Source organism: Chiloscyllium plagiosum, unplaced genomic scaffold (assembly GCF_037043375.1).
Source record: "Chiloscyllium plagiosum isolate Xiang-an unplaced genomic scaffold, Cpla_swu_hap1 HiC_scaffold_22, whole genome shotgun sequence".
NCBI classification, from domain to species: domain Eukaryota; kingdom Metazoa; phylum Chordata; class Chondrichthyes; order Orectolobiformes; family Hemiscylliidae; genus Chiloscyllium; species Chiloscyllium plagiosum.
The window spans coordinates 50,604,567-50,623,761 of NW_028270160.1; the positions used below are offsets into that span (position 1 = coordinate 50,604,567).

General features: G+C 41.0%; 1 protein-coding gene across 4 annotated transcripts in view; it reads left to right on the plus strand.

The window, feature by feature from the left end:
• The window catches only part of sgms1b (sphingomyelin synthase 1b), a 113,715-nt gene that overhangs the window by 29,413 nt on the left and 65,107 nt on the right, over positions 1–19,195 (plus strand). For all 4 annotated transcript variants that reach the window (XM_087999048.1, XM_087999051.1, XM_087999049.1 and 1 more), the window contains exon 2: positions 13,480–13,571. The gene's annotated coding sequence lies outside the window, so the exon portion shown is untranslated. The remainder of the gene's footprint in view (positions 1–13,479; positions 13,572–19,195) is intronic.

Here is a 19,195-nt window from a genome sequence, read left to right on the forward strand (position 1 = left end):
CAGAATCATCATTCTAAGTAGGGAGGGACTGGACCAGGAGAAAAAAATTGAATTTAGATAGGAAGAGATGAGTTCTGTAGGGCAGGCACAAGCAGAAGTGATGGGTCGACCTGGCTAGTCCTGTTTACGGATTTAGGGTAGGAGGTAGAAGGAGGCTGTGTAGTGTTGAGAGACTGAGCTTGGAGGCAGTATGGGAAAGATCACCAGATGAAATGAGACGAGTGACCATTGTGGGCACAATAGTCTGGTGTTCACTGGTGGGGTCACCGTCCGGAGGAGCAGGTATCCCGAATCCACAATGTAGAGGCCAGTGCACTAGGCTACAACAGCACCACCCTTGTTGGCAGGCTTGACCAGCAATTTCTGTTTATGAAATAAGGTCCTTTTAAATCCAGGAAATTTAGCGTGTCAAGTGCACCATTCTAAAACAGTTTTGCAATTGCATTATCTCATGCATTCTGAAGTGCCCGTGAAAGACCTCATGGCACTGTTACAAAGAGCAACACGAAAGTTGTCTCTGGTAACCTGTTTGCTATTTGTCCCTCAATCAGCATCTCAAAAAAAAGACTATCTGGGCCTTGTCACTTTGCTCACTGTGTACACAATTAGGTGTTGCAATTCCTACACTGCAACATAGACTAGACTTCAGAGCTACTTTGAAATGCCACATCGTCCCAAAAGTGCTATGTAAGTGCAGGCTTTTCTAATAAAGATTATTCAAGAGCAAAAACAATGTTAATTTTCTCACGTGGTAATAGAAATCTGAAATTTGCACGCAAATCACTGTTGTGAAGATAGTGGTGTTTGTAAGATGAACATTAATAGATGCCTGAAGCGTATCAAGGAACTTTGAGCTCAGGCTGTTCTTATCTCTTCCTAGCTGGAAAATAAAGGACTTTGTTGAGGCATATTGTCCCAGTCATCCATTCCCTAAGGGAAGAGTCTCTTCTTTCAATGGGCCTATTATGTTCCAGGCAGTTTTAACTTTGCCATGCTGAATCCAATGGAAAACCATTTCTTCAAAATATTGAACTTGGGGGAAAAAAAGTAGGGAGGAAATGGTGCCAATAAGAGCAACTGCATTGGATTGTACTAACTACTTTGTAAGCGTGCAACGGGATTTGGGACAGTATGTGGGGATTCTACGGACAATCTCGTGTACTCTCTCTCCGTCTATGCATTCAACCTCTTTCCCCCCCCCCCCCCCCCCCCCCCAGTTCCTTACTTCCACCTCTCCCCACATGGTCTTTTTCTTTCTCCACACTCAGACTGCACTTTACTCACATTTTCCCCATTCACTCTGTCCCTCAGACCACCCCGCCCCCCAACCATCTCCCTGATTTAATTTTTAAATAATAACAGAATTTGTATAGCTACAAAAGGATGGAATGAGCGTCTGAGCACCTTTTTGAAGCTCAGTAAGATAATTAATTTTTCTACTGCTATCTGAGACCTTGTGTGACAGTGCCATTTGATTTTACAAATAGATTTGTATGAAAGTGATATATTAAACTGTTTTCTGCTTTAAGTATGATATTCACCTAGTTACTTGACAGATCCTCACCTGTGATTTCAGCATTCATAACTTTTCTGTTGGATCCATTTGCTTTAGCTGTAGGTCTGAGAGTTTTGTGGCTTGTGGTCATACCTGGCTAAGAGTAATGATGTTTCATGTCATAACATCGAATGTCCATAGATATGTTTTATTGAGATATGTCTCTTGATTAAACTTAAAATATAAGCCATAAGATTTAATTTAACCTGGAGCAGTGTTTTGTAGAGGAATAAGACAGGGCTATTTTCTGGGTCTGTAGATTGAAATAAGCAAAATAGGCCTTTCGTAGACCCAGGGAGATAGTGAGGAGAGAGATCAACCTGAGACTGGTACAGTTGAGAACAAATTTGAGTCAAAAAGGACAGGCAGGGACAAAACAGAGATCAATATGGAACTGATAAATTAAACCGCGTTTATTTCAATGCAAGAGGCCTAATAGAGAAGGCAGATGAACTCCGGGCATGGTTAGGAACATGGGACTAGGATATCATAGCAGTTACAGAAACATGGCTCAGGGATGGACAGGACTGGCACAGTCTAATGTTCCAGGATACAATTGCTACAGGAAGGACAGAAAGGGAGGCAAGAGAGGAGGGAAAGTGGCGTTTTTGATAAGTGATAGCATTACAGCTGTACTGAGGAAGGATATTTCCAGAAATACATCCAGGGAAGTTATTTGGGTGGAACTGAGAAGTAAAGGAATGATCACCTCATTGGGATTGTATTATAGACTCCCTAATAGTCAGCGGGGAATTAAGAAACAAATTTGTAAGGAGATCTCGGTTATCTGTAAGGATAATAGGGTGGTTATGGTAGGAGTTTTTAACTTTCCTAACATAGACTGGGACAGCCATTGTGTTAAGGGCTTGGATGGAGAGGAATTTAAGTATGCACAAGAAAATTTTGCTTCAGTATGTGGATGTACCTACTAGACTAAAGAAATTGAGGGTTTGGTTAAGAAAAAGAAGGAAGCTTATGTCAGGTATAGACAGGATAGATTGAGTGAATCCTTAGAGTATAAAGGCAGTAGGAGTATACTTAAGAGGGAAATTAGGAGGGGGAAAAAAGGGGACATGAGAGAGCTTTGGCAAATAGGGTTAAGGAGAATCCAAAGAGTGTTTACAAATCCATTAAGGACAAAAGGGCAACTAGGGAGAGAATAAGGCCCCTCAAAAATCAGCAAGGCAGCCTCTGTGTCGAGCCACAGGAAATGGGGGAGATACTAAATGAGTATTTTTGTGTTTACTATGGAGAAGAACATGGAAGATATAGAATGTAGGGAAATAGATGGTGACACCTCAAAATGTCCATGTTACAGAGGAGGAAGTGCTCTGTCTTGAAACACATAAAAGTCGATAAATTCCCTGGACCTGATCAGGTGCGCCCTAGAACTCTGTTGGAAGCTAAAGAAGTCATTGCTGGGCCTCTTGCTGGTATATTTATATCATAGATAAGCACAGGTGAGATGCTGGAAGACAGTAGGTTGGCTAACGTGGTGCCACTGTTTAAGAAAGGTGGTAAGGCCAAGCCAGGGAACTATAGACCAGTGAGCATGATGTCGGTGGTGGGCAAGTTGTTGGAGGGAATCCTGAGGGACAGGATTTACATGCCTATGGAAAGGCAAGGACTGATTGGGGATAGTCAACGTGGCTTTGTGCGTGGGAAATCATGTCTCACAAACTTAATTGAACTTTTTGAAGAGGTAACAAAGAGGATTAATGAACGCAGAGTGGTAGATGTGACCTGTGTGGACTTCAGTAAGGTGTTTGACAAGGTTCCCCATGGGAGACTGGTTAGCAAAGTTAGATCTCATGGAATATATAGAGAACTAGCCATTTGGATACAGAACTGGCTCAAAGGTAGAAGACAGATGGTGGTGATGGTGGAGGTTTGTTTTTTTTAGCCTGGAGGCCTTTGACCAGTGGAGTGCCGCAAGGGTCGGTGCTGGGTCCATTACTTTTCATCACTTATATAAACGATTTGGATGTGAGCATAAGAGGTACAGTTAGTAAATTTGCTGATGACACCAAAATTGGAGGTGTAGTGGACAGCGAAGAAGGTTACCTCAGATTACAGCAGGATCTTGACCAGATGGGCCAGTGGGCTGAGAAGTGGCAGATGGAGTTTAATTCGGATAAATGCAAGGTGCTGCATTTTGGGAAAGCAAATCTTAGCAGGACTTGTACAGTGTGGTCCTGGGGAGTGTTGCTGAACAAAGAGACCTTGGAGTGCAGGTTCATAACTCCTTGAAAGTGGAGTTGCAGGTAGATAGGATAGTGAAGAAGGCGTTTGGTCAGAGTATTGAGTACAGGAGTTGGGAGGTCATGTTGCAGCTGTGCAGGACATTGGTCAGGCCACTGTTGGAATATTGCGTGCAGTTCTGGTCTCCTTCCTATCGGAAAGATGTTGTGAAACTTGAAAGGGTTCAGAAAAGATTTGCAAGGATGTTGCCAGGTTGGAGGATTTGAGGTATAGGGAGAGGCTGAACAGGCTGGGGCTTTTTTCCCTGGAGCATCAGAGACTGAGGAGTGATCTTATAAAGATTTATAAATTCATGAGGGGCATGGATAGGATAAATAGACCAAGTCTTTTCCCTGGCGTGGGGGAGTCCAGAACTAGAAGGCATAGGTTGAGGGTGAGAGGGAAAGATATAAAAGATGCCTTAGGGGCAACTTTGTCACACAGAGGGTGGTATGTGTATAGAGTGAGCAGCCAGAGGAAGTGGTGGAGGCTAGTACAATTGCAACATTTAAAAGCCATCTGGATGGATACGTGAAAAGGAAGGGTTTGGAGGGATATGGGCCTGGTGCTGCTAGATGGGACTCGGTTGGGTTGGGATATCTGGTTGGCATGGACGAGTTGGACCGAAGGGTCTGCTTCTGTGCTGTACATCTCTATGGCTCTATGACTATTGTAGATTTTGAAAGCAATTTTAAAAACTTTGGTCATTGGACCAAGATGCAAAAAGCAGCAGGAATTCGAGAAAGAGTGTAGCAATGGCTGGATTTTTTTTATGATTTTTGAATTTCTTTCATTTTAGTTTTGATATTCAGCTGATTTATTTCAATTATATTTGTTGTGTACAGCTGTAACGTGTTAGATGCATGATGTGCATCAGTGATTTTTGTTTTTAGGATTTTTGTAATATCCACCACCTACGTGCCTAAGAACGCAGCAACTTTTTTGAGGACGAAATCATTATCCTAACCGATAAGCAGCATGTCTCTAATTGGGTCACATTAGGAATTGCCAATTTCCTGTTTCCACCTCTTCAATGCCTGATTCATTGTCATGTTTGTGACTTAGTAGTGTTTGTTTATATTTCCTTTTAAATCAGTCATTTTATGTACACTTTAAGGAACAACTTAAATGTGATGGGAGAGGTGGACGATTTCGGGATGGAGAGTTCTGAAAAGTAAAAATTGATGGCACACCCACATGTGAGATAGAATGTGAATAGGTGCAGCTCCAACAAACTAAATAAGCTTGAGACCATCCTAGGACAAAACGGCCTGCTTGCTTGCACTACATCCACTCCTTCCATCACCAGCACTCATTAGTGGTCATCTGGGTCGACTATCAACAAATGCACTGTGGAAATTCATTAAAGATCCTCAGACAGCACCTTGGTCAGCAAGGGCGGGTTGGACCGAAGGTGCATTTTCTGTGCTGTATGCCTCTGTCTATGACTAAAAGTAAGGAATTGAGTTGCAGAGGTAGAGGAAGGATGGGTAGGAGTTTGGCAATGAAATGTTTCAGTAGAGGTGTGGGCAGAGGATGAGGATTTTCTAAGAGGTGAGAATGAGGTTAGGATTCTTGAGCAGGCAAGGACGCAGAGGTGTACCTTGGAGGGAGAGAGTCACTAGCTTATTTGCAGACCGTCAGATATTTTGGCGAAGCACTAAGAAATAATGATTAATCAATCCACTGATAGAGTCCAAATGGGTAAAATTGATTGCAGCGATTAAAAGGATTGTCAAGGATAATCCTAGCAGCTATCTCGGAGTAGGAACGTCTGTTATAGAAGAGTATGTGGACATCGTGAATACTACTTGTAGACCACAGTGACTATTAAGATCTATAAACTTCCCAAGGCGGTCAAAAGATCTTGTGTTGATTTTTTTGTGTTTTTAGTGTACAGGTCATTCAGGTCTAATGTGTATTTTGTTAACACGAATTGATATAATGCAATTGACCAATTATGGACATTGTTTGGGTAACACAAATTTTCTACAGAACGGATTTAGCGAATTTCGATCATGGTTTTCCAAAGCATGGGGTTGCAGAGGAACACAACTGTCTCCTTATAGCAGAACAACCTCTATTGTATTTGGCATGAAACCCAAACAAATGTTAGGGTATGTTTTTGTATGTCTGTCTTAACGTGCTGAGATGTTTTGTTTAAAATTCCTACTGGGATGTGGCAGTGTTGGCCAGGCCAGTATTTCTTCTTTGTCCCTAACTTCTGAGGTAGCCAGGATGAGCAGTGGTCTTGAACCATGGCTGTCATTGGGGTGTAGATACACTGGTAGTACTGTTCATAAGTGTGTTTCAGGATTTTGACTAGTGAAAGAGTGGAAATATAATTTCAGATCCGGCTGGTGTGTGATTTGGAGGGGAAATTGCAGGTATTGGTGTTCTCATGCATTTGCTGCCCCTGTCTTCATGGATAGAAGCGGTCACAGATTTTGAAGGTGTTTTTCAAAGAGCCTGAGTCAATGAGTGAGGTGCACCTGTAAATGGTGTACACTGTTGCTGTGCATTGGTGATAAACAGGTGCCAATGAAACAGGCTGTTTTGTCCTGTCACACTTTATTCTTGTTGGAGCTGCACTCATCCAGGCAAATAGAGGCAAGTACAGAATATCCAGTTTTTTTTAAAAAAGAAAAATTGAACGTTTTGAGTTTGTCACCTTTTGGAAGAAGAATCAATTTGAACTCAGTGTTAACTCTATTTCTGTCTTCACAGACACTACCAGATTTGCTGCATTTCTGTGATACTTTGCTTTTATTACAAAGAGTAGAATTCCATTATTATTACATGGGCTTCTAGGGTTTGCCAGCGGCATTTTGGCAGTGGACTTGTACAGTTGTGAATGTGTGCCCTATAAATCTGTGTACTAAACCACCTCATGCATCGTGTGATGCTAATTTAGATTATTTGGGTCACAAGTTCTTTGGATGTTTGTAGTAACTGATGATGTTACTTAATTTAGAATTAGTAGTATTGTAACTTGATACAGCAAATGTTTTGCTTTGGTGGAACCTGATTAGGCTGGAAACACATTTGGATTGACCTCAACATGTTTTCAGTGTTTGTAGTCCCGAAAGAATGAAAAGTACTACGTGTCCTTTTAAATACTGCAATGGCCTATAGTGTCCTTGCCCCTTTCTGCAAGAGCAGTTCGTCTACTGCCACTCCCAAGTATTTTCTTTTCATGTAGAGAACTATGTTTTAGTTGGAAGCCTGGGAGTTTGAGTTTGCCATTACCAGTCATAAGCCATTGCATTGCAGATCCCGTGTTTTTGCAGAAGTTTTTCTTGTCACCAATTGTTTGTTTTGCCACTTATCTTAAATTGATGTATTCTGGTTCTTGATCCTTCTGCCAAAATAAAGTGGACTTGTAAAGTAAATAAAAACTGAAACAGTAATTTATTTCATCAAAGATTTCTAGCATCTACAAGCAGCACCTTTAAATTTTCAATGATGCAAATTAATATTTTCTAATGCATTTACGAGTGTCTTATTTCCATAAGCAGCGAGTAGAACTTCACTTGTTGGCTTTAGCTTTCTTCAGTTATAAAGTTGTATGGTACGGAAACAGACTTTTGGCCTGACTTGGCTGTACCAACCAGATATCCCAATCTGACCAAGTCCCATTTGCCAGCATTTGGCCCATATCCCTCTAAATCTTTGCTATTCATACATAGGCATTGAGATGGCTTTTAAATGTTGTAATTGCATCCCCTACCACCACTACTTCTGGCAGGTCATTCCATATATGCACCACCCTCAGCATGAAAAAGTTGCTCCTCAGGTTCCTTTTCTATCCTCCCAACCCCCCACTCCCCCATCTTGAACCTATGATCTCTGGTTCTAGACTCCCACACTCTTGGAAGAAAACCTTGGCTATTCACCCTGTCTATTCTCCTTGCAACTTTATAAATCTCTTTAAGGCCCCCCCCCCCCCCCCCCTCAGTCGCTGATGCTCCAGGGAAAAAAAGCCTCAACCTATCCAGCCTCTCCCTATAACTCAAACCCTACAGACCTGGCAACATCCTTGTGAATATTTTCTGCACCTTCTTGTTTAACAACATCCTTCCAAAGAAGGGCAACCAGAATTGTACACCGTATTCTGAAAGTGGCCTCACCAATGTTCCAACCAAATGAAGGCAAGCATACCACGTGCCATCTTAACCACCCTGTCTATTTGAGAGTCCATTTTTAAGAAAGTATGCGCTCGCGCCCTTACATTTCTTTGTTTCGCAACATTCCTCTGGGCTCTACCATTAATAGTATAAGTCGTTCCCTGGCTTGCCTTACCAAAATGCAGCATCCCCCACTTATCTGAATTAAACGCCATCTGCCACTCAGCCCAACTGATTGAGGTCCTGTTGTACTCTGAAATAATCATGCTTATGATCCACTGCACCATCTGTTTTAGTGTTATCTAGAAACTAACTATTCCTTCTGATTAAGGATGATCAGCCATGATCATATTGAATGGTGGTGCAGGCTCGAAGGGCAGAATGGCCAACTGCACCTATTGTCTATATTTGCATCCAAGTCATTGATATCAATGATGAAAAGCAGTGGACCCAGCACCGATCCTTGTGCACATTGATCACAGGCCTCCAGTCCGAAAAGCAACCCTCTATCTCTAACCTCCTACCTTCAAGCCAATTTTGTGTCTAGCTCCCCCAGATTAGATTAGATTAGATTATATTACATACAGTGTGGAAACAGGCCCTTCGGCCCAACAAGTCCACACCGCCCCGCCGAAGCGCAACCCACCCATACCCCTACATTTACCCCTTACCTAACACTACGGGCAATTTAGCATGGCCAATTCACCTGACCTGCACATCTTTGGACTGTGGGAGGAAACCGGAGCACCCGGAGGAAACCCACGCAGACGCTGGGAGAACGTGCAAACTCCACACAGTCAGTCGCCTGAGGCTGGAATTGAACCCGGGTCTCTGGCGCTGTGAGGCAGCAGTGCTAACCACTGTGCCACCGTGCTGCCCACCTTTTTAAATCTATGCGCACTATTACTCTAATCCGACATTCCAATCCCATGCAATCTAATTTTACCAGTCTACCAAAGCAGAAATTACAAGTGTGAAGTTGTAAAAAAAGTTATCACAATTGACATTTGCGATGTCATTTCATTGCTGATATCTATCTTTCTTCAGAAAAACTTTGAAGATGGACAGATATTTCTAGAAACCTTTACGATTGTGCGGTGAACTGAGTTGTTTGCCATCGTCTTTGGACATTTAAGAGACATTTGTGTACCAATGGAATGTGGTTTGAAAGTGTATTAATGCAAAAATTGCAATATAATTTTGTGCATTAAAGGCAAGCAATATGTTGCACAACACAAGTATAGCTTCAGACTGTATATGAACTGGGTTGTCAGTTGGATTCCTTGGGCTTTTTCTAAAATTAGTATTTTAACTTGTTAATGCTGCTGACCATCCAGCCAGGCTCAATAGATGTAGAACTGGAGAAGCACAGCAGGTCAGAGCATCAGAGGAGAAGGAAAGTTGATATTTTGGGCCTGATGAAAGGTCCCGGCCTGAAATGTCAACGTTTTTGCTCCTCTGCTCACCACCTGCAGAGCTTCTTCAGCTTCACATCTATTGACTTTGGCTTCGAGCATCTGCAGTCCTTACTGTCTCCAAGTTACCATTCAGCCACCTATCCTCAACTCCCTTTCTCTTTGCTAATAATCATGTTAGTAGGAATCTCTAAAATTAAATCCACTTTCAGAGAAAATCATAAAGTTGGAGTGGAGAAAATAAACAAAAGCAGAAATGAGAGAATGGTGTAAAGAGGAAGTGTGGCTAGAAGTGGGGTCTATGAATCTATGTGCCATCACGGAAGTCTTGAATTTATATAATCCGGTGACAATTTGTTAGGCTATGAAAAATAGGATATACATGGTAGAAACTCAGTATTTTGGTCTAATTGTTTTATGCTCCTTCAAGTCATGGAGTGGTAGAGTTATACAGCACAGAACAAAACCCTTATGTCCAAATGGTCCATGCCAACCAAAGATCATAAAGTGATCCGGTGCCATTTGCCTTCATAACCTTTGCTCCTTAGGTCCCTTTTAAATCTTTCCCCTCTCACCTTAAACCGATGCCTTCTAGTATTAGACTCCCCTACCCTAAGAAAAAGGCCTCCTCTATTCACCCAATGCATGCCTCTCATAATTTTAGAAACCTCTATAAGGTCTACACCAGCCTCTCCTGATAGCTCAAACCTTTCAATTTCAGCAACATCCTTGTCAATCTTTTCTGAGCCTTTTCAGGTATAACAACATCTTTCCTATAGTAGGAAGACCAGAATTGAATGCAGTCTTCTAAAAGTGGGCTAACCAATGTCCTGTACAGCCGCAGCACAAGGTCACAACTCCTGTACTCTAATGTTTTGACCAATGAAGACAAGTGTGCCTTCACCACCCTGTTCACCTGTGATTCCACTTTCAAGGAACTAAGAACCTGTACGTCCAGGTCTCTCTGTTCGGCAATACTCTCCAGGATCCTACTATTAAGTGTAAAGTCCTTCCCTGGTTTGCCTTGCCAAAATGGAATACCTCACACTTATCTATAAATTAAACTCCATTTGTCACTCCTCGGCACTTTGGCCCATCTGATCAAAGTCCCATTGTACTCTGAGGTAACCACCTTCACTGTTCATTGCACCACCAATTTTAGTGTCATCTGCAAACGTAGTAACCATACCTCCTATATTCACATCCAAATTATTTATATAAATGATGAAAAATAATGGATCCAGCACCGATCATTGTGGCACACCACTGGTCACAGGCCTCCAGTCCGAAAAACAACCCTCTATCATCACCTTCTGTCTCCTACCTTCGAGCAAATTTATTATCCAATTGGTGAGCTCCCCCGGATTCCATGTCATCAAAGCTTGCTGACCAGTCCAACCTGCAGAACCTTGTCAAGCACCTTGCTAAAGTCCATATAGAGAATGCCTACCGCTCTGCCTTCATCAATCTTTTTTGTCACTTGAAAAAAAATACTGAACAAATTAGTGAGACACAATTTCCTACTCGCAAAGCCATGTTGACTATCCCTAATCAGCCCTTGTCTTTCCAAATGCATGTTAGTCCTGTCCCTTGGAAGAGGGTGGTACATGTATGGAATGAATTGCCAGAGGAAGTGGTGGAGGCTGGTACAATTGCAACATTTAAGAGGCATTTGGATGGGTATATGAATAGGAAGGGTTTGGAGGGATATGCGCCGGGTGCTGGCAGGTGGGACTCGATTGGGTTGCGATATCTGGTCGGCTTGGACGGAAGGGTCTGTTTCCATGCTGTACATCTCTATGACTTACCCACCACTGACGTCTGGTTCACTGGTCTATAGTTCCCTGGCTTTTTCTTATTACCTTTCCCAAATAATGACATCACATTTGCCAAGCTTCCGTCTTTTCTGAACTAAACCTATTAGGTTGATCTTTCATTGTCTCCTCCCTCAAATGCTTGTCTAACTTTCCCTGATTGTATCTATCCTTGTTGTGGAGTTCCACATTTACAGCACTCTTGAGGTAAAGTTGTTTCTTCGGTACTGCTTTTTAGATCTTTTATTGGTGATCGTCTTTTATTGCTCGCCTCTAATTATGCTCTTTATGTGATTGTTCTTTGAACAGGAACCCATTCCACACCTTTTACAGATTCTAAGATATTTATCAACTGTTTCACATCTTAGTCTTTTGATGAGAGAAATTAGAGCTGAAAATGTGTTGCTGGAAAAGCGCAGCAGGTCAGGCAGCATCCAAGGAGCAGGAGAATCGACGTTTCGGGCATGAAATTACCCTAGCTATCAATGTTTCCTTATATTTATAATCCACAAATTCCTAGAATTTTCCTTGTATGTCGTCCTTACTCCCTCTTCAATGCCTCTGTTGCTCATGTAATGTTAATTGTATTCTCGAGATGAAAGATAACAATTGTTTGATGAAACATCTTGGGGATGATTTGTGGGACTGTTGTGGTGCTGCGATAGTGTCCTTATCTCTGAGCAAGGAGACCTAAGTTCAAGTCTCGCCTGCTCAAGAGGTGTGTATTGACATCTCTGAACACCTGCTCTAGAAGTATGAAATAACATGTTAATTAGAAAATATTTACATTAAAGACTGAACAGGAAGCAATTTGTTCTGCTCCAGGTGGATAGGAAAAGATTTGTTCTTGATTTGGGATCTTGTGACACAGTGGTTATGTCCCTACCTCTGAGCCAAAAGACCTGGGTGCAAATCCTATCTGTTCCAAAGTAATGATATCTCATCTCATTGCTTTGTACAGAAATGTTAAAATATCTCTTGATCGTTGTTCAGGTTCCTGAGGCCTAGAGACTTTGATTCCAGTCGCATCTGCTCCAGAGGTATGTAATAAGATTAAAAAGAAAGTATTTCTTGAGTTTCACTAAGGCCTTTTGGCTCATGGGTAGTGCTTCCACGTTTCGCTAGAAGATCTGGGTTCAAGTCCCAGATGTCAGAGGTTCAATGACATACCAAGCAAGTTGATTTAAAAAAAATAAAATGCAGCTATATAGATGTCTGGATGCCCTTAGTGAGGGAGCACAGTGACCACTGGAACTTCCTGAGGTCTTCATGACCAGTGGGCATCACAAGCTAAATTACATTATCTCCACCCAAAATACTGATTTAATTTAATTCAAGTTTTGTTACAGTGCCCGTTCTAAGCTGTTTATTAGTTTAGTTGTCATTTGATTTACTTGAGCAGAAAAAAGGTGCAATGATTTTACGGGAGGGTCTGATCTAATTTTCATACTTCACTGTCTGGCTTAGCACATATCCTGTTCATAAAATGGCAACCAGAACTGCAAGCATTACTGTAACTGTGGTCAGTGTTAAGATGTTGCCTTTAAATCTTGTACTTTTCAAGGCAGATCCTAACCGAAGCCTTTATGATGAGCTGATATGAGAGATACAGCACTAGGATTCACACTCTGATAAATTGAGTTATTTACTAATACTGTAAGAGTGATATTTTGTATAAGCAAGAACATGGATCTGTCTAGATAATCTTCCCAAGCTGTTTCTTTATCATGATTTTGTAATAGTAGTTTCTTTAAATTTTGAATTATATTCCCATAACTAACACAAATTCTTCTTTTGTTTTTGAAATCTTCTGATTTTCTCTTCCACCAACCCTTAAAGCTGCCATAAATATCTCTGCCCTCATCCTTTAGGGATGCTGTTAAATCCTACCTCTTCAGTTAATCTGTGGCCACCTGCTGTATTGGATTTTGTTTGATAAAGTTCTGAGAGGCATTGAGACCTTTGCCTTTTCAGAAAGATATGAGTAAGTTCATGCTGTCGAACTAAGAGGATTATTTGTTGATATCATCTTCTATACTATGAATTCAGTACCTATTTTACACTCAACAACAGTAGAATTTTCAATGGTTAACTTCAAGATATCTTTGAATATCAATAAATGAGGGGTAATGGAAATACTTGGTTTGCATGGGTAGTGCTTCAGGTTATTTCAGTGCCTACGTTGGGGTGGGTTGAATATTTGAAGAAAATCAGGAGTTGAAATAAAAAGGAAACCTGTTTTTCAATGCGTACTGTGATCTGAGTTAATTGAGAGCATACTTCTGAATAGATCATGAAACTAATTTGTGTTTTTAATTTTATTTCAGGTTAGCCAATACTTTTGCTGGATTCAAGTTGCACTTCGTGAATGAAACTTTTCTACAATGCTACTAAGCTGTAATTGCATACACTGCCGCAGGTATGAATAACAATTATGTTCTGTGTCTTTTAAAGGAAAAAAATAGGTTTGTTGTATCTCAGAAATGAGCTTGAAGTTTGTGGTCATTGACAAGAAATGCATACCACTTGCACCTGACCTTCATGCCTGAAAGCAAAGGTTAAACAGCCTTTAAAGCATTGATTTATTCTCTTAATTGTACCTCTGCAATAGCCTGAAAAGCTACTTCGTTCAAAGGTAATTAAGAATGGGCTACAAATGCATGTTTTTTCACGAGATGTGAACATCACCAGTAAAGATAAAGAAAAGCAAATTGTCTGAGAACTTGCTGTCAGTTGCCCCAAAAAATGTTTTCAGCAGAGATGATAGTGTATTGTTAATGTAACTACATTAGTAATCTAGAGGCCAGGCTAATTATTTGGGGAAATGGGTTCAAAACTACCACAGCAGCGGATATAATTTAAAGTTTCTTTTTACAATTGGAATGTACAGTTAATCTCTAATGGCCTTTATTCTTGATGAAGGGCTCATGCCTAAAATGTTGACTCTCCTGTTCCTTGGATGCTACCTGATCTGTGCTTTTTCCAGCATTATGCTTTTCGATCTAGCACACCAATCATCAATTGTAAAAGGTTGTCTGATTTTCTCGTGTCCTTTTGACGAAGGAAATATTTCATCCTTGTCTGGTCTACATGTGATTTCAGACCAACAACAATGTAGTTGACTTTTAATTGCCTTTCAATAACCCTAGCAAGTTATTCAATTTGCAGGCAATTTATTAATAGGCAATAATTGCTGACCTTCCCTGTGGTGTCCACGTATCGTGAAAGAGTAGAGAGTAAAAAATCCTTTGCAGTGTTAACGTACATTTCTACTTGGCCATTCTTGCCTCCATTTCATCATTTGTAGTTCCTCTTTTAACCATTGTGCACATCCCTTCTGAGCTTCCATCTTAAATTCACTTTGCTTTGTCACCTCACTTTTGCATTTTCAAAATGTCTTCAAATATGTCTCGCAGCCTTTTCACTCGCTATGCAGCCTCATCCTTCTGTTTTTTTTTACTTTTTCCCCTCTGCTCAACACCTACAGTTTTGCTGTCCTTATGGTCAGTGCTTTGAGATGTATTCCTGCATGCAAAGAATGTCATAGAAATCTCAACTACTATCATTGGTAATCAGGAGTTTCCACTGTCTTTCTCAAGTGCAGTTGATAAAAGCCAAAGATGATAGAGTAAGAGATTGGGAGTATCCTGGGGCCATTGCATGTATAGAGGAACCTCAATTATCAGAACGACATGGGCGAGGAGGGTTTTGTCAGAGAACCAAATGTTTGAACAATCGAATGCCGGATAACACCGTTTAGCTAAACATCGGGATTTTGTGATCTTCCCAGATAATCCGAAACTCAGATAATCGAGGTTCCTCTGTATTGTTACGGTTTTGCACCAGAGTCAGCTTTTTGAGTTAAATGTTCTTGTGGTTAGTATAAAATGTTTTGTTTATCCTCTTCTTATTAATCAATGTCTGTTATAATTTGGGCGGCACGGTAGCACAGTGGTTAGCACTGCTGCCTCACAGCGCCAGAGACCCGGGTTCAATTCCCGCCTCAGGCAACTCTGTGTGGAGTTTGCACGATCTCCCTGTGTCTGCGTGGGTTTCCTCCGGGTGCTCCGGTTTCCTCCCACAGTCCAAAAATGTGCAGGTTAGGTGAATTGGCCAAGTTAAATTGCCCGTAGTGTTAGATGAAGGGGTAAATCTAGGGGAATGGGTCTGGGTGGGTTGCGCTTCAGTGGGTCGGTGTGGACTTGTTGAGCCGAAGGGCCTGTTTCCATACTGTAAGTAATCTAATCTAATAATTGTTCCCACCTACTTCCCATAAAGATATTGCACATGCTTGAATGATTTCTAGTGTTAGTGGAATTTTCAGTTGCCAAAGTAATTTATTTTTTATTCAAAACTCTTATTTTTCTAGTGAGGTACAAAGCTATCCTGTCTTGTTTTCCCAAGTCTCTTAACTTGAAGTTTATCTCCCACAGCCCAACAAGTTTTGTTTGCTTGTGTTGCAAGAAATGTCCAGAGGCATCAGTTTCAAAATTACTCATCTACGGATCATATGACAGTGTGGCAGTTTCGTTACACTGGCCTTTTCCTGAGAACTGGAGATCAGTAAAAGTAGAGCTTTCTGCCTTGAATTTTTTTCAGGATTTCCTGTAGATCTTTCCTGCTTCCGGAAAATACTGTCAATAAAATTTATAATTGTATGGTGTCTCATTGTGTAGCAATTTTTTGGGTTTTTTCTACATTATGGGGCTTCTGCTACTCTGTTTACTGCATTACGTGGACAATTGTTAAAATGACATGGCAGAATATGGGGAAAATCAATGGCTCGCAGTCAGATGTTCACTTGAATCCTCTTTGTTTGCATCATGGCAATATTTGTGCAATATTTACTTGAGAATTACATTATATGAGACTACTGGAAACAGTACAGCTTAAATTGTTTCTGCAGTATTTTCTGTATTGATAAAATATTTGTATCTTCTGAAATTTTTGTTAGACTTGCTAAACGTCCATCAGGGCAAAAACATGACAATTACCTGTCTGACACATTTTCCGTTAGCACAACTTCCTTGTTCTTACTGACCTCTACTGGTGTCCTGTCTCAGACAAATTACATTTTCAAATCTTTTAAGTTTTACTGTCATCCCTTCCATACTATTTCTGCAATATTTTCCAGGAATAATCCTCGACCCCATAATTTATTCCTCTGGTTCGAACACATTTTCCACCATTTGTCAGATCATTTTGGTTGTGGGTAGATATTTCAGTTGTACTCTGGATTCTCTTCGAAAATGCCTGTGTTGTTCACCACTTTAAAACATCAAATTAACATTCGGTCTCCCAGTTTTAATTTCACATTCCCTTTTCCTGTTTTAGTTCTCCTGGAAATGTTATTGAAATGCCTTGTGTGTTAGCGTTGCTTTTTAAACAGAAGTATTGCTGTGTTTGTAGTACAGGTTTCTCATGAGAATGTTTCTTGTTGTTATTCACAATGACAGAAGAATTTTCTTTTCTGTTCAGGCTTCTTTAAGAGTGAAAAAATTTGCTTGAGTTAGAAATCTCAAGTTTCATCTATTCTTTTATTCCTAACCGATGGTAGGAAAGGAAATTAACTGTCCATCCCCCCTCTTGCTAGGTCATTTGAGAGGCTAATTAAGCCAATCAATTGTAGTAACCCACTACAGAAAAGTGAAAAAGGAATGAAACCATGAATGTCACCAAACATCAAACCAGGCATTTGGACCTACAACAGCATACTATGTCCAGTCGAACCTGCAAACCTGTTGGTAAAGTCGTCTGAGCAGTTGCACAGATTATTTGGACTTGACTGAACCATACCATGTAACCAGTGTGCCTTTATCGCCATCCTTGTTTCACTGACAGAACAAACACGGCAGCGCACAGCACAGTCGTATATTTTTGGGAAGGGGTTGCGCTGGCAATCAGTATTCACACCCATGAAGTCTCATGGCATCCAGTCAAATGTGGGCAAAGCAGATTGCAATGGATTACCACCTCCTGGCTCTCCTCAGTTGGTGAATCCAAATTGCTGCATACTACTTCCCACTTGGAAGAAGCATTGTATGCACCAGGAATACAAAACCCGACCTTGGGTGCCTCTGTCAAACCACAATTGGTAGAATTGGCCAATTGGACTCCAGAAGTCTGAGTCAAAAAGTGTGGCGCTAGAAAAGCGCAGAAGGCCAGGCAACATCCAAGGAACAGGAATGTGGAGGGGGAAGGGACTGAGAGAAATGGGGGAGGTGGGGAAGGTAGGTGGCATGGTGATGCATGGATGTAGGTTGGTAGTAATTGTGATAGGTCGGTGGAGGTGATGGGTGGAGCGATAGGTAGGAAGGAAGATCGACCTTCCTACCTACCTATCGCTCCACCCTCCCCACCGACCTGTCACAATTACCTCCCACTTATCATCATTCCACCTACACACCGCCCACCCCACCCCACTGTTTATCACTGTCCCCCTCCACGTCCCTAATGAAGGGCTCATGACCGGAATTTCAACTCTTCTGCTCCTCAGATGCTGCCTGACCTTCTGTGCTTTTCCAACATCACATGTTTTGATTCCTACTCTCTAGTATCTGCACTCCTCATTTTCTCCAAGTCCAGAAGTCTGTTAGGCTGGGGCTGTGGCAGGCAGTGAGGGTTGCAAGTAAGGTCTCCCCCTCACCTGTCTACAATATACAGATGCATCTGACTGTAACTGGGTTGGTAGAAGTATGACTGTACAAAGGTCTGGTGGAGATTAAATCCCACCTTCATTGTGAAAAGACCATTATTCATGTTCTATGACATCAGCACTGCTAAATAGAGCTAGTGACTTGAATTAAGATGCCGTGAGCTAGTGGGGGTTTTAATTGCTCCACTACTGGCATATCCTCAAATGGGGCTTCGTATGAAATTTTCTTTAATTATGCTCCTCTGAAATACTTTGGGTTGATTTTACGATGGTAATCTTGTTATATCAAAATAATTTGGTGTTTCCATCCTTTTGTTCTGGTATGTAGTGAAATTCTTGTTCCATATCCTGAGGTTAAAAATTATCAGCTTTGGTTTAGGTCTTTAGATGATAACATTGTGCTCTGTAGGCCAACAGACTTTTGTAATAAGTAACATTTTATATTTAGTAATAAACATTCTGGATGTAAATTTGCTCACTGAGCTGAAAGGTTCGTTTTCAGGTGTTTTGTTACAATACTAGCTAACCCAAGGAAACCTAAACACAAATAAAAAGTGGGCCAAACCACCAGTGCTTCACTGGAGGCTCATTGGTTCCCTTTTGCTACTAGTTGACTTGCTGAATTTACATTTGCAGATTTAAGTGTCAGTATCTTGTAGATGCGGTAGCTGTTGTGTAGCTCAGTGTTTCAATACTGTAAGGGCTGTAAAACTGGTGCTGTCTTCCAGGAGTATTTGTACAACTCTACTGTGAAGTTTAACAAATTTATTACAGGAGTTAAGCTTTATGCTCTGAAAGTTGTTCCTAAGGAGAATTGAAATGCAGTTTTCAACTTTATCCTAGCTGGGCACAGTAAATAGAAACTTGGAAAAGAAAAGGGAACAGGAGTAGGCCATTCATCCCATTGATTTTACCCCACCATTCAGCATGATAATCACTATACATCCAGCTCAGTACCGTGCTACTGTTCTCTCCTTACCCTCTTTGGCATCTTTTAACCTCGTGAAATGTTTCTTTTCTAAAATATATTTAGTGACTTGGCCTCCACAACCTTCTGTGGTAGTGTTTCACAGGTCTGCAAGTCTGCAATGCCTCATGTATTCTTGGAAATTATAAGTCTGCCTTTTGTGCTAAAGTTTTTAAATTAGCAATAAAATCATCCAAAACATAGTTGCATAATGTAAATAACAGTGCTAAGTCGATGCTTAACTCTCTTCACATCAAGAAGAGAAACTGCAGCAAGGTTTAGTGGTAAGACATTGTGCCATAACATACTTTTAACACTTCCTGTCACTTTTAACACTTCCAGACACGACTGAAATGTCATTTAGTATGAAAGAGGAAGAGGTGAGAAGCTGAAGTATTTTCTTGTATTGCTAAACGTATGT